General features: G+C 42.5%; 1 protein-coding gene and 1 pseudogene across 4 annotated transcripts in view; both read right to left on the reverse strand.

Moving 5' to 3' along the window:
• The window catches only part of LOC120612929 (death-associated protein kinase 1), a 145,192-nt gene that overhangs the window by 86,239 nt on the left and 42,273 nt on the right, over positions 1-16,680 (reverse strand). The window lies entirely within an intron of this gene.
• Positions 3,929-4,046, reverse strand: LOC120613028 (uncharacterized; annotated as a pseudogene).

Consider the following 16,680-nt stretch of genomic DNA (forward strand, 5'->3'; position numbering starts at 1 on the left):
ATTTGATCTTTCCTTTGTCTTGAGTCCTAGAATTGCCAATTTTTAGCTGGGTATCTGGCAACTTGATATAAAGACCACATTTCCTAGCCTTTCTTATGCTCGTAACTACTTAGCTGTGGTTATGTAACCATGTTATGGACAATAAGATATAAGCAGAAGTATTGTGTGCAACATCCAAGGAAAGTCTTATATGCGAAAGAGCATGGCCTCTTCCTCTCTTCTTTCTTCTTGCTGGATGGAATGAAGATGTGATGGCTGGAGCATGAGCAGCCATATTGAACTTTGAAATGAAAGTCACATGTTTAGGATGGCAGAGTGACATCATAAAAGGAGGCAAAGTCCTTGATACCACAGAGCTGTCACATCTGCTCTGGACTCCTTCTATGTGAGATAGATATAAACTCCTCTTTTCTTTAAACCATTATAATTTTGGATTTGTTGGAACAAGCAGTCAAAACAAACCCTAACAAACATTCAATAATGAAAATACTTCTCAAGAAACCTTCAAAACCCCAAATGATCAAAGGTTGGTTTGGGTTAGAATCCTGGAGATCAGGGGCATGAATCCTGCAAGACCCTTTCCTACAGCTTGTCAAGTTCCTGGACACTGAGCTGTGTAGAAGTGACTTGAGAAGGTCAGAGTCCTAAGGCCACAAGAATTGACATAAATGCTAGCTGGTTGGGAGTACTTCCAGAAGTCTGAACCTCCCTGGTCAGGGACAGGCAGCAACAATGCAGCTATGTTGGGGGAAGTCTCCAGCTGTGCTGCCCACTTCTGCAAACATACCAGGCCTCCTTCAGAACCACATATCCCCACCACCCCAGACTCACGTCTCCCTCCCCTTCTCTTCTTCCTCCTCACGTCAACTCCAGATGTCATGTAAATAAATGGCTATGTGCAAAAGATAGAACTCGAGTGTCACTGTCTCTTTGGGGAGCAGCATTTCTATCCTGAAGAGACAGTGTTAGCTGTAGTACACCTGAGAGAAATGTGCAGTGCACGACGGGCCCGCCAGGGGGGTCTTGTGTGCACCTTTCAGCAGATGGTACCAGTTGACGTTAAGTCATGTGTAGTATGTGGAAGGAGCACGTTCCAGGCCCCCAGAGTCTGGGTTCTCACTGTGCGTGATCCTGTATAGATCACAGATGCCCTCAGGGCCCAGTTTGCTCACTGTTTTGTAAAAGCAAGGCTAGCTTCTTAAGAATCATCATCTCAGAGGTCAGAGGGAAGCTGTGTGTTTAGAATCTCTCCAGGCAATTCCAATGATGGGCCAGGCTCGGCAATGTCTGACTTAGAAACCTGCCTCCCAGTATGTTCTTTGAATCTGCAGACCTACCAAATCAGAACCTGCATGTTAACAAGATCCCAGAAGACTCATGAGCACACTGAAGTTGGGAAAATGCTGGCTTACATCTATGATGTCATGACTTCAACGAGAATATAACATATTTAGACATTGTCCTGGGACCCAATCTAAATATTTGCTTTTTATTTTGCCTAATTTTTAAAATAAAAATCACTTAATGTAAGGATTATAAATGATAATGCTTATAAAGGGCATGGTACAGTATTAAAGGTCAGTAAATGTTAGCTTTGTTTTTGCTACCATTATTATTATTAGCTGCTATATTCATTAGTCTAGATTTACCAAAACTCAAGAGAACCACTGGGGGAATAGGAATTTCAAATTCTTAAGCAACTCTTTTTGCTTGTGACACTGTATTCTCAACCCTGGGCAAGCCAACATTCTCCCTAACGAATAAAGAACACTCAAAATGTTGGCCTTGACTGATACTCCAAATGCAAAAAAAAATACAATGTCCTGAGACTTAGGGTCATTAACCAAAGCACTGGCTCAAGCCAACAGCAAAGCCAACAGCAAAGCCAACGACAAAGCCAACTCTTGGCTGCTCTCAAGTGAAAACAGGCTTCTACCCACATTGTCACCATTCAAGGAGATTCAGTGACATTCCATTCATGTGAGAGCAGAACCAAGGGACTGTCCCTGTCCACTTGCAATGCTGAATGTCCCCTAATTCTCACCTTCTCATTCACCGATTGCTGCCGACAACTGGATAGTGGGTAAATGGTTTTAAAATGGATTTAACCAAAGCTGAATGCTGGCATGCAGATGTGCAGCCACATGACGCAACCATTAATATGTGTCACTGGGGTGTTTGCAAAGAAGCAGATTGACAGGGAAACCAAACTCTCTTATTTCCTTTTAGTCTCCTCTTTCCGCTTAATGTCTGGTCTTTGTCAGAGGGCCTAGGGCCTGGACTCTTGGTCTCTTCCAAATTTGCCACGTTCTCTTATTTGTAAGCTCCAGGAGAAAGCAATTCATGGATTAATTTCACATGCAAACACCAGCAACAGGTCAGACATTTGCTCTGGGGTTTCCAGCAAGGCAGACTTTGCTAAGCATGAAGCAGGGCAAGCAGAAGCCTGGGGTCTCCCATCTTGTCCCTAGGTAAGAGCTTTTGTTCCCAGGGCACAATTGAGTCACTGTTAGCTTTTTCTGTGTGTGTACCGAACACACAATGCCTTCCATTCTCAGGGACTAAAGAAAACAGGCGTTGGCATGAGGTGTCCACATTTTCCTTAATGAACTGAACGGCCCAACCCGAAATTCAAGTGCTAAACTTTCAACAGCAAACAAAAGGCTCGTGTTCCAGTCTGGTTTGCTGAAACCAAGTGACTTTTACATCAGCCTCAAACCCTAGGAGGGTTTGCTTACTTATTCTTCTCTTATCAGTACATTTAGGGGTCAGTTCCACATGTAAGCAAGGAAAACAAAACATATGACGCTTTGAACAACAACAACAAAAAATCACTGAGACTCATACTCATTATCTTATGTGTTCCTGAATGGTTTCTTCTGTCCCCAAAATCTGTGGAATCAGGCATTTTGGATATATGGACAGGAAATTCAGTCTTGGGGAATAAAATCTCCTAAATGGCTACCATAATTAACGACTCCCTTCCATGAAGACATGCATGAGAAATGGACATATTAAGTGGGCATTCTATTCCCTGCACAAAAGTTCTCTGCCTGTGCGAGTGTCAAAGGAACTACACAGCTCTGCAGCATAAAGCCTGTATTACTTATGCTATATGAAATTGGCTATTTATTAGCATAACAAAATAACAACAACAACAACAACAAAATGGAAAAAGACATCGCCCAACTGGAGTGCAATATTCTTGGAGTTAAAGCAAAGTGTTTGACAATTTATAAAAAGATACATGTGGTAGATTCACACAAAAGCCATTTTGAGATGCAATAAAATTAGTTCCTTAAACGTTAAGTTTTCTCCCCTTTTCTAACTGACAACTTGTAGTATCCCTCAGTGTTAATAATTAGACATGGTGGAAACCAGAAAGGACATCTCTAGCAGACAGGCCTAAACACTTAGAACGAAGTGTCTCCTGTAAATACAGGGGGAAAATGAGACCAGGAGTCCATATAGGCTTAGGTGATATTTGATATTTGTACCTTCTATTTCTTGAACTGCAGCTCGCAGAAATTCTTCTCTTATCACAAAGTAACAAAAACAAAAAAAATATTAGCAAGTGACTCAAGTTACACAAAGACCAACACTAAAAGTGCAAAGCAAATTTTGAGATAAGGGGTATAAGAATCAGATGCAGGAAAAACAAACCGCTTTTGTTTCATAAGCTTTTCTAACCCATTAATACCCAGAAACACAAATATTATATCGCCAGAAATAAAATCATGACATTCAGAGGTCTCAAAGGTATATTTGATGGTGATTTCTTTAATCAATAGAGAATAAATAAAAATTTATCATACTGGGCAAAGCTTTTTTCGGGAGTCTTTTTTTTTTTTTGGCAAGGCCACCCTTGGTTGACCTCACAGATTGCAAGGACCTTGTCAGTTTACGATTCCTTATTTTTTATCTTTTACACCTACAGCACCTGGTCTTCCTAGGTGGTCTCCCATCAAGTACTAACCAGGCCCGACCCTGCTTAGCTTCCGAGATCAGATGAAATCAGGCTCGTTCAGGGTGGCATCACCATAGACTTGTTTTCTGGAGTCTTAAAAAGAACAAAGCAAAGGGGACAAACAGCTCTCAGTCTTGCATTGACAGCTATGTGGCGCCATTTCTATGAGCCACCATTCCAGGTAGGAAGCAAGGACATAAGATCGGTGGACTGAAGACCTCTTGCTGGGAAGGCCTGAGTTTACCCAGAAAGCCACTGCCACCAGCTGGGCCTGATCCAGTCCTCACCTGCTCCCCCTTTGCAAAACAGAACCTCCCCGATCCCACACCCCAGCAGTGAAGAAATTGGCAGCCACAGCCTTTGTCCCTTAACTGACCTCCATTTCAGGAAACCTACTTTCCCCTCACGTGCTTGTCCAAAGTGGGACACTTAAGTGTATCTATTTATTAGTTGCAAATAGCATGTTCGTGTATGTATTTGTAAGTGGGCACATACTCCAGGGTTAAGAAAGGGCTGCTCACAATCCAGCTAAAGAAGACCTGGGGCAAGGCTGAAATTGGGGCCTTTAAAAAAACAGATTCCAGGTCCTCTTTTAGGTTCTGATTCAGAAGACAAACTGGGGCTCAGCAACTGACATTTCAATAAAGTCCCCAGGTGCTCTGATGCAGTGAAAAGTCTGAAACTCAAGATTCGGGGTCGTGGTTCTCAACTAGGGTACTTGGAGCTGGTACCCAGACAGACCCCGGACCAATTAAATCCTAATCTCTGAGGCTGGGCCCAGGGAGCCATAGTTTTTAAAGCTCCCGAGAGATTCCGAAGGGCCAAGGCTGAGAACCACTGAGGCTCTAATGAGTTTCCTCTATCAAGGTAAACTTTCTCCCCTCAAATATTTTTTTAATCACTCCTGCTGGGTGGACACTTCATTTCAGAGCTGATTCTATGGTCCTCTAAAACTCCTTCCTCAGTATGAAGCCTGCTCAGCATGAGCCCACCGCACAGCCCAGGATGAAACTGAACCCTTTCTGGTGCGGAGCTCCTTCTTCAAACAGTGGGCATAAATGATTAACAACTGCAATTTAAAAGTGGACCTGTTTTGCAACAACCCCCAAAGTATAAACTAAGGCTCAGACAGCCATTTCCCCCCTTTTCGAGAATTTATAGAAAATGGTTTTTAATGATTTCTGTGTATCTCCCAGAGTACGTTTAGATAGCCTCTCCCTCAATATCCTGAGGCGCTGCCACCTTGAGGGGTTCAGACCCGCATGCAGTCAGGATGGGGGAAATGCAATTTAGCTGTAAGGCAACACTGTGCACAGTGCATCTCTATTTTCCCACTCTCTTTAGCCAAAATTCGTTGAAGCTAAGGGACCCAGAGCAGGCACAATAAGGTGCGACAAATGAAAGAAGACAGACTGCATTAATTAGAAATGAAATTGTTTCCACAAACTTTAAAAATGCAAGCACCCTCAAAAAAAGCTAAGCCTCACTCACCAGGGAGCGTTACTGTAATCCACTGATCAAAACCGGAGGGTTGTGTGATGATTTTCGTTTGAGCCATAGAGTGTTTTGGAAAGAACTGAATCCGCTGTCAATATTTTAAAACTCTAATTCTCAGCATTGCCTAAGCTTGGAAGAGCTGGCAGTGCTGGCCCACATCCTCACATAAAACAATCACACAGTGAACAATGGCTGCCCTCTTTGGACGGCCCCCTGTTCTCCAGCTGGACACGGGCCTCACTGCTCCCTAAGGCTTTATGTCTGGTCTGCTTCACTCATTGCTGCTACCTGCAGAGGCCCTGCAGGCATTGGAGTTTGCAAACTCTTCTTCAATCAATATTTGCAAACTCTTCTTTATTCAATGACTCACTCTGAAGGGGAAGAACTGGTGGTAGGGTGTGTAATCACAGTTTAGGTCTTCTACTCATTAGCCATGAGATCTTAGATGGTCACTGTTTCCTCCTTGGTGGAGTCTTGTTTGCTTTAGCATTACTGTTCCAATTGAACAGTGACAGCTCCTTGGGGGGTAATCTATGAGTATTAAAAGGAAATGAATGTGAATATAGAAATGTTTGGAAACTATACAGCAGTATGCACATGTAAATGATAGTTGTCCAATCAGTTCAAGCCTGCTACTCAAAAAACTTGAGTCGTGCTTGGGCGGGAAGCCACAATGGGTAGTAAGATACGATTAGGCTCATGGATTAATGAGAAGGCAACCCAGGGAATCTAGGTGGTAGCCCCCTTAGGGCAGAAACTACAACCCCAGCACCAGAAAATCTGACTAAGATTCTCACCACAGCAAGTCCGCCAGTGGAACCGAGAGGATGCCAGTTCTTGAGTTTAAACAAAGAGACTAGTTTGGGAGGCTGCAAAATGCATTCTCACAACTGAGTCTCCTTGTTCCCTTGTGACTTTTGGTCTGACCCAGTATTTCTTATTGACCTGTCTTTCTCCAACAGGAAGAAACAAAAGAGGAAGGAAAGACATAAAGGACTAAGAAGATAATCACTTATTCCTTTCCCATCCCCACAACAGACCTTATATTTCTTAATATTATCAGTTTAGTAGGTTATTTGCATTTTGTCAGTATTTCTCTTTTCCAGGACTTATCAACCAAGACTGGAGGAGACGGCAGATGGCCTGCCACACAGCTAATTTGAGTACATATTCAAAACAATAATCAGCTACAGATTGACTTGGCACCAGCAACCACGGGATGAGATACCAGCATTTCTAAAGTCCACCATGTCCCCTTGACTTTGCCTTCACTCATTTTTCCAATAGAAAGAGTATATTTTAATCTTACGATAATTTGTTTTGGAAGGAACTTTAGATTTCATAAGTAGTCCACCTATATCTTCAAATGAACATAAATTCTGGGGCATTTTTCTGCATTGATAAACCTTCATCAATCAGTTTTCTCACTATTTTGCTTTCCAACTAGTCCCTAAAATGTACAGGTATCTTTGCAAATGTACATGTTGTACATTTTCAAATGTGCATGCTCTTTCATACTGACCACAGGATCTGTCTCAGGAAAGACACTGCCAAACACCTTACTGAGATGCTCTGTATGCCACGACTACATATCTCTGTTCCAGCAGTCTAGTGATCTTTTCAAATAATAAGGTTAGCCTCGTATGTACAGCTCCCTAGTGTTCACTGCTTTCTTCTCATGCTTTTAAGAACTCAAACAATATGTCGATCTCATCCTCGTTCTTGTTCAGAACTTACATCGACAATAGTACTTATATAATTGATTCTCCTTGCCTTAATTTTGGTAGGTCCTTTAAAAATCTGAGCTTATTTAGAACATTCCTTTCCCAATAAATATCTGTCTCCTTCTACTGTTTCTCTTCAATTGAAGCACCCTGAAAATGACTAGGCTCACTTTTTTAGTCATATGCTATACTCTGCAGCCATAGGCATGCTCCTGTCAAAACTCATCTCTATTACTTATTTCCAAGAACCACTGAAGACTGGTCATCTTCTGTGGCCTTGACATGCAAAGTATGGACCATGGGAACTTAATAGAAATGCAGACCCTTGGGCCCCTCTACAGATCTACTGAATCAGAATATGTATTTGAACATTCTGATTCACGTGCACATCACTGAAGTTTTAGAAGCACTGCTGTATGGTATCTGGTTACATCCAAAACTTGACAGCATCGACTCTCATTGAGGCACTCACTCTCCTGTAGTTGTTTTCCAGGCCTCTTCACCCAATGGACCTCCATGCCCTAGGATCTAAGTAGGGGCCCAAGAGTCAATAAAAGAGAGGAAACAGCCTTTTTTCCTAGGAGATCAGCATCCAATTGGAGATACTAACCTGTAAACAATCATAGGGCAATGGAGAAAGTGCCAATAAAGGAGATGTATATGAAGGGCTCCAGAGTGGAATCAGGAGAGGCACCTGGGTCTTGAATATAGGACAAAAAAGTTCCAAGGAAGGAAAGGAGAGGCCGGCACTCTTGACTAAAGAGACAACGTGTCCAGGAAGGTGCTAAAAATCACATTACATTGGGAAATGGCAAGAAGGTCTGTGTGGCCATCACAGAGGGTAAGTGCAGGGGCTGGGCAAAGAACAACCACTGGGCACATAAAACACACCCAAATAACAACCATTGCATTTTGTCAGTATTTCAACCATCTTGCTCACAGCTCTGAGGGTTGCAATATGGGCCATGCTCAGCTGGGTAGATGGTCCATTCTTCGTGGTGCTGCCCAGGCTCACTCACACATATGCAGTCTGATGGGATTGGCTGGGGCTGCCTGGGTCCAATGGCCTCGTTCACATGTTTGGTGGTATGAGCTGGCTGTCAGCTGGACCTTTCCCTCCACATGGCTCTCATCATCCAGGAAGCTTCCTAGAGCTTCTTTACATAAAAATGAAGTATCTCAAGAGAGCATGGCCTATCCTTAAAGTCACACAGCATCCCTTCTGCAGGACTCAGCTAGAGCAAGCAACAGGCCAGCCCCGATTCAAGGGGTGGGAGAGAAAAGCAAAGCCACACTGCCACGGGGTGTGACACAGGGAGGTTTCCTGGGGACCATGAATATTACAATCCACTCCAGAGTGAAAAAAGATTATTAATGCATGTGTTCACATTTTATCTCTGAGCCCCTTAAATTCAAATGCATTCAAGGAGCTTAACATCCTATTTTCCTTTGTACCCCCAATTGCAACTCTCATAGTTCTTTCCACACAGTGGGTATTTAATTCAATTCTCACAAATGCACATATTTATAAACACAGGAATTGGAGTTTACTGAGAGAGAATGCCTACAGATACAGTTAATAAAGAAAAAAATCTCCTTTGCTTACAAAAGACTTCAGAAAGACAGAATAACATGATCATTTCACAAAGAGAATCTGCCCTGAAATTCACCAGTAACAAATCCGCAGGCAGACTGTTGCTCTCCTTCCATTCTACAACCTTCACTCCAAATCCCATCATTTGTCATGAAGGATGAAAAAAGCCGAAGAGGTCAGCTCTTGCTTTAGGTTCCATAAAAACGCAGAGCAAGTCATCATGTTGGACAGAATCCTCTTTAAATCACTCTTTAAGCTTAATACACGGCAAATTGCCTGCTCTGCAATAGCAGCAGGCTGCTGTTTCAATCTGTCTTCCTAATTTGGGTAGCTGACAAGCTATCATTTTATAAGTTAGACTTGGCAAGATTTATTTCCTTCTGGACATTGTGCCTGAGATTAAAAGAAATAGTATGGTCAGAGGTTATGTGGCAATCTCAGCTTTCTTCAGGTGTAAATAACATAGGGATTTGGGGTTAGCAAGTGACCCAGTTCCTGACCCTTTTTCAGTAAAAATATAACTCTTTATTAAAATACTGGTCTTGGCAGTGCTATTCATCACTACTTAAGGGTCCTTTCCTTTCAACACATGGTAGGAGGGCACCCCACCATGCTCTTCAACTTAGGTATGGCTATGTGACTTCTCTGGGCCAACAAAATGTAAGCCAAAGTACTTGTGTTGGTTCCAGATGAAAGTGTCAAGAGCCAGCCCTCAATTTGCCATATCCTCTTCTCTCATCAGCGTGACTGCAATTTTCCAGATGATTAGCTTTGATCCTGCAATCAGTACATGTGAAACAGAGACTCTAGTCGACTCACATTAGACATTGGCATTGTCTGTTACAGTGGCGTAACTTTGCCCATCCTAACTTAATATAACTGTGATAAACGTATAAATATCTTTAACTGCTATGTTGCAGAATGTGATAGCCCATTTTAAGCAAGATAGCTCCTGCTTTTGGAGCAGGATAAATGCCAGTAATTACGCTGCTCCCCGCTTCCCTCTGGCTAATCACTTCTACTTCTTGTTTGTCTTGACTTTAGGAAACTGCTTTGTTTTGTTTCTTCACAGGAAACCCACAGAAGCTACTGGGTTAAGGGGGAGAGGTTGGGACATAACAAGTTCCCTATCCGCCACAGGACCTTTGCTTTTACTCCTTTGATAGCCATCCCCAAGTCTGGATCATGAAACCAGAGGCCATCGAGAATTCACAGTCCTTTCCCCAAAGGGCCAAGAGTGAGCCACTTGCCTAAAGTAAGTAGCAAACCCAGGTCTCTAAAACATAGGCTGTTTTCTTGGGCTCATTCCTGGCCCACAGCAGGCACCCTGTTCACCGACACTAGTGTAGGTACTATGTGGATCCCGGTTCCTGCCTGCCTTCTCTCTCTCCTGCAGTCTGAACTTGCCTTTTCTGCCTCTGTGCAGCTGGTCTGAGGGGTCCTGGGCCTGGGTCTCCTCTGCCCCAACTGTGAGGTTTCTTTTCCCTGGTCTTACAGCTGCATCTCCCGAAAGGCCAGCTCCTGGGTGCCCAAGGCCTGTAAGCTGTGCTTACAAAGATCCAAAAATGAAGCCATGCCTAGATTCTCTGGCATTCCCAATGAATCCTCAGAAGTAGGGTTCAACCTCCCACTGCCCAGTTTCTGTTTCATTCCTTTGGGGAGCCAAGACTTAACTGCATTCTTGCACTCCCTGCACCCCGCGTCCTTCACAGACCCACAGTGAAGCAGGGAGGAAGATTAAGTTACACCTCTGCTCAAACCATGAGGGTATCTGTGTCATCGCAGCCTCTTGCAAACAAGCTTCAGTAACTCTCCCCATCCTTTTTAATGAAGGCCTAATTAGTATGAATGAGTGTCTTTATTAAACTGCAGTTTGATGAACTATCATCTGAAAGACTTTTTTTTTTTCACATTTTAAAACCCATTTAAATAGAAGAATTTTAAAACAGACGCATCCAAGAGTGCTCACAGGCAGCTGCTTTATCCCACACTTCTCCATGACCAGAGACACAAAGAAATTGAGACTAGACAGAGATATAACGGACCCTTTCCTCTATTTTTGAAAGAATTTAGAGTCTCTGCTCACAAAGGGGAGCTGGCATGCTCTAGCAGCAAAAACAAAAACAAAAAAGGCAGTCAGATGCCTCTAGTATCAAGGGCAGGCTATTTGATAGGAGTCCGTGCCCCAAATTATTGGTATCATGGTCTGAACCCCAAGAAGGTAGATGCTGAAGACCACCAGGTGAATGAGGAGCTTTTGGCTGCCTGCCCTATGTTCATAACCTTTCTGTCTTCCCATCATAATTAAATTTTTTTTTTGAGACAACAAAAAAAGTTTATTTTTAACTTTAAAATTGCCCCTTGAGCGAACAGTTTTAAATTCGAAGCAATTTTTTTCATTTTTAAAAATTTATTATTTTTTATATGGTGACATTAGTTAACGAAATCCAGTAAGTTTCAGCTGTACACTTTAACAGTAAGGCATATATCTATTTACATTGTGTGTTCACTTCTCATAGTTACATCCCATCATAATTAAATTTTATTCAAGGCAGCAATGCGCCTCATCTCCCACGCTCTAGCTGATGGGAAGTGAACAGAGCCCCGATGGCACTTCTGAGAAGCCTGTTAAGGGGGCAGATATAGCAGGCACACACTTCTCCTGCCCTTTATGTTTCCCTTCCTCTTGCCCAAACCGTGGACATGGGGTTTTGATGGTCATCGTGGAACCTCACTGATGACAGTGACCTCGAAGGATGAAACCCAAGAGCCTGAGTCTCCAGTGGCATTGAGGGGCTACCATGTCACCCTAGGCAAACTACCTCTCCACTTTGATAGGAGAGAAAAATCAACCCTTAATTTGCCTAAACTACTGTTACTTAACATACCCAAATATTACCCAAATGCAATGCCTGTCCAACCTACCATTTGAACAAGGTCATTGCCTAGGCAGGCCTGGGGAATTTCTCTGGTATATGGAAAGTTGATGACCTAGAGAAATTAAAAATCAGTGGAAGGTTTCACTAGACTAAAAATCTACTCTGGTGAAACATATTGGGTACATCTGGCATGATGATGGGGGGAGCGCATCTCTTGCTGCTCTTAAAATATGAAATAAGCACAAACTGCTCCTCATCTAATACAATAACTGTCTAGATATTTTAAATATTTGGGGAAAATGAGAGGAAAAAGAAGAAAAGATAGAAGGGACCCCAAATGTCCATCAAGAGATGGATGGATAAAGAAAAGGTGGTATATACATGCAATGGAATATTATTTGGCTTTAAGAAAGAAGAAAATCTTGTCACTTGCTACAACATGGATAAACCTCGAGGACAATATACACTGTGACATAAGCCAGATACGAAAGGATAAATGCTGTATGATTTCACTTGGATGAGGTAAAGTAGTCAAAATCAGAGAAACAGAGAGTAGAAAGAAGGTTGCCAAAGGCTGGGAGGAGGGGAAATTAGTGTTTAATGGGCACAAAGTTTCAGTTTTGCAAGATGAAAAAGTTCTGGAGATCTAATGCACGACAATGTGAATATACTTAACACTACTGAACTGCACACTTAAAAATATTGTTTGAGATGGTAAATTTAGTGCTCTGTGACTGTAACCACAATTTAAAAAAATATAAAAATTTTTTAAAGTTAGAATTGCATAGGAAGGAAGAGGAGAGAGGAGACATCACACATCCAGGAGGGGGATAACAGAAACGGAGGGGATCAAAAATGGGAAGCTCTGAGGTGTCAGACTGGGTGACTCACTGGGGCTGCAGATGTCAAAAGTTCATGTCAGAGTCCTTTCAAACATGCATGACTGTTACAGACATCCGGCTACTTCCTGGTCTCAGCTCAAAAAGAACTGTGGAATGTGCTCTACGCAGGTAGGGATTCCGACTGCTTTCACATCACCTGAACTGCCTAGTATCCCAGATAGGTTCAGACAGGATTTTGTAAATCAATCAATCAATGAATAACACCAATCGAGTCAAAGGCCACTAAAAGCACAGCCTCCTACATCCTCTTTAGAGAGCTTCTGAGGAGGGCCCACATGCACAGCACTGTCCAGTACTGTAGCCACTAGCCAAGGAGTGGCTACTGAAATTTAACTTTAAATTAACTAAAATGAAGAAATACTAGAAACTGAGTTCCTCAGAAGCACTAGTCACATTTCACGTGCTCAACAGCCACATGTGGCTTGTGGCCACGGCATTGGATGGTACAGAACATTTCCATCATTGCAGAAAGTTCTATTGCACAGCACTGGGATGGACTCTACACCATACACTATACTGTGATGATAAGAAGCCTTCCCATGGTATTGGGAACTTGGGGGTACTAGCGATGACACACGACTTCTCTGTTTCTTTATTTGTAAAATGAGGTTAGTATTAGCACTAACTTATAGGGTTAAGTGGACTAAATGAGATCAAACATATAAAGCACACATGCCTGGCACACAGTAAAGAGCTCCATGTATGCTAGCTATTATTCTGGGACGGAAGGAGGGAGGAGGGTGTAGCTGGAGCACACATGCACACAAACACATGTACATTTGTGACTCTTTGCAGAGGGAGACCATGAATCATTCCACTCTCTACCACCATCCACCCTCCCCACCTGCAGAAAAGGTAGAAAATTCGATTAAACAACTAAAATGGACTGTACCAGGTGGCCCACCAGATTTCAGGCACTGTGATCAGGCCTCTAGTGATCTGTCTCCCTTCTCTCACTGACCTACCAGGAATCTGCCCACGGGGAGCGTGGGAATGGGGACCATGTGTGGGAGCCCACATGGGTGGGTGCAGCCCAGAGCGGGCTGCGAGTGAGTCTCTACCGGCCCCAGCAGGCTGTTCAATGAGGCAAGTGAGGGATCCACAGAAGGAAACTGCTGCCTGTGCCAAGAGAACCCCCTTCCCTACCTATAGTGACTGCAGTAATAGACCAATAGCAGAAACCCAGGGACCAGCTACTACCTGAGAACGGTTCATTTCATTCAAAAGGGCTGTTTACATGCAATGACTGCCTGTACCTTGCATATCTATATACTGCTATGTGTGTGCACTTTTCTGTGTGTGGACATATACGCATGTGTTTATATGTGTAGACACATACACCTGTGCGTACTTCTGTGTGCAGACATATATGTTTCGGCATATATGCATGTGTATGCATATGTGTGTATTTATACGTGGACATATACCCATGTGTATCCATGTGAATGCATACACACATTTGTGTGTATAGCCATGTGCATGTGTATATTTGTGTGGGTGTATACACACGTATATCTATACATGTGGGGCATACTGTCAAGTGACTTCAAGATCCTTTATTCATTTCAGATTTTTAGTTAAAGGTTGTTAGAATATATCTCTTCATTTCTTTTTCAGGCTTGCTTTATTTTCTCCCATTGGTCTATGGGTTTATCCTTGGGTTTTGTGATACGGCCCAGTGAGTCATTCATAAGCAAAGGGCATGACCCACTGTGTTTTGTATCTTCCTGGGATGCTTCAGGCAGGGTGCTGGCAGGCTAAGAGACCTGCTGTACAGATGAGACACCAGTCCCCAGGAGATTCTGTGACCAAGATATGAAACCAGACAGATCTCCTACCCCCTGCACTTGGCTTCCAAGGAGTGGGGGAGATATCAGACCTGTGACGTGCTAACTACTAGCTAACACATTAGGCTCCTCCTCGTGATTCGGATCATTAAAATTAAAATTAAAGGTTGATTATGGTTAAGTAAGTGAAAAGAAGGAAAACACTCAAAGAATTGCTGACTTATCCAAGAGACACACCTACCTAAAGGTTTAGATATTTTAAAAAACCCAACAGATTTTTCTTTTAATACTATACTCCTCAATGAGTAATGTTTTAAGTAATAAGAAGGGGATCCTGTGGAAGACAGAAACAAATTTAATGACTTCGTCTCCAAAATCATTTGTCAATAAGAGCTATGGACATTCAATGTTATTTTAAATTTATAATTTCTTAATCTACATGGAAGCTTTTCCATCAATATCTGGTGAATAAATAAATGATCAAAAAGCAAACTGAAGCCCACTATGAGTAGCATAGAGGCTGCATACAAGGTGGGTGGGTATCAGCCCACATGGACATTTTCCCCAGCCCTGTCACCTTTGACCAGGGAAGCTTGGGCAAAGTATTTCGCCTCTCCATACTTCAGCTTATCCATAAAATGAACATAATACTTAGATTTACCTCAAGGGCCGCTGTAAGGATTAAACGAGATAATACATGAAAAAGCACTCAGCACCATGTCCAACCCACACAGGAGCTCAGACACATAAATTATTGTTTATGAAATGTGCACCACGAATTGCCTTCTACTGTTTTGGGTCTAGCATCAAAAGTCCCAGACCAAGATCAGAATGCACATAAATGCTCCTCATCTGCTCCTCAGCACTAATTATAATGGTCACATTCATTCTTTTTTCCTCCTCCACAATACCTAATTTTCTCATTTGTCTTTTTAAGAATAAGACAATATCTCCCACAGTGGCAATGCATGACTACCTCCATTCCTTTAAATAATAATTTTCCTGTGCATTGTTTAGTCATATTGATAGGGAACTCACCTACCTTTTAGTTGCCAGTAATTTCCTAATAGTGCGCTCTTGCATGATTGCATATTTGTGCTTCAAAGTTGTTTTTTAATTAATTAATTATTTTATGGTGACATTAGTTAACGAAATCTAATAAGTTTCATCTGTACACTTTAATAGTAAGGCATATATATATATTTACATTGTATTCACCTCCCATAGTTAGATTTCTTTTAGTCACCACATATTTGACCCTCTTTACCCCGTCTACCTGCCCCCTCTCCACTCCCCCCTACGCTTTGGTAACCACTAGTCTATAGTCCAAAAGTTAAGTTTTAAAGTGCTTGTAGCACTTAGTTTTTTAAATTTGGGGCTTAAAAATTTTTTGATTTACATTTCTTTGTTCTTCGTTCATTAACATTTCCGAAGACGGACGGATACATTGCTTTGAAAGGTTAAGACTAGGCTCAGTTCTGACCTAAATGTTTCCTGATTTAACACCTGGTTAAAAGCGTGCTGTACTATAGAAGGCTCTAATGGGACAGCTAGATCAGGAACTGGGTCTTCTGGGAGCATGAGTTTCAGAAATAAGGAACTTATTTTGCTGAGAAAAAGGGATGTTACATAAACCCCCACATCCTAAAAGTCATAATGGTGAGTGAGGCTGTCCTGAGCACACAGCTCTCCCCCACTCGCTCTGCTGAGGACTCTGAGAGCCATATCCACAGTTCCTCCTTTGTTCCAACATGTCACTTGGCTTTCTGAACCACCTACAGAGCGATCATTACAACTTCACTGCAGGCCGTGGCAGAGAACTTGTCACCAACTGGGCTTCTCTATGAAGACCTCCTGGAAAAACAGGAGAAGCCCTGTGCTGTCAGGTGTCCAGGGGAAGTGGCACAGAAAGCTAGGTGGGACGCCTGCCTCCATTCTTCCCAGAGTAGTCAGCAGGCCCAGAACAGTGGATAGGCTTTGCTCACTAGGGTCTAGGTTGCCATGGACATATGTGGTCCCCCTACATGCCCCCACTATAGGACCAACTGGAACTTTCCTGACAGGGATGCTAAGTGAGCACCCTAAAGTCACATGGCAGTGTGTGGAGCGGCTTTGTGTACAGAGCTGCTAGGGTGGGCTCCCCGCATCTTCCTGCTGAGTTAAAGGGAGTGCTTATGCTTAGTCATTTTATGTCTAGAGAGAAAGGGTTATTTTTCTTTAAACTGAATTTTCTAGATGAAGAGAAGATATCTTGGCTTTTAAATTTTTTTTTGGTATTACATTTTATTTTTACTGCCTCTTCTAGTATTTCACAATTATTTAAATTAATG

Source organism: Pteropus medius, unplaced genomic scaffold (assembly GCF_902729225.1).
Source record: "Pteropus medius unplaced genomic scaffold, Ma_sr-lr_union100, whole genome shotgun sequence".
NCBI lineage: Eukaryota > Metazoa > Chordata > Mammalia > Chiroptera > Pteropodidae > Pteropus > Pteropus medius.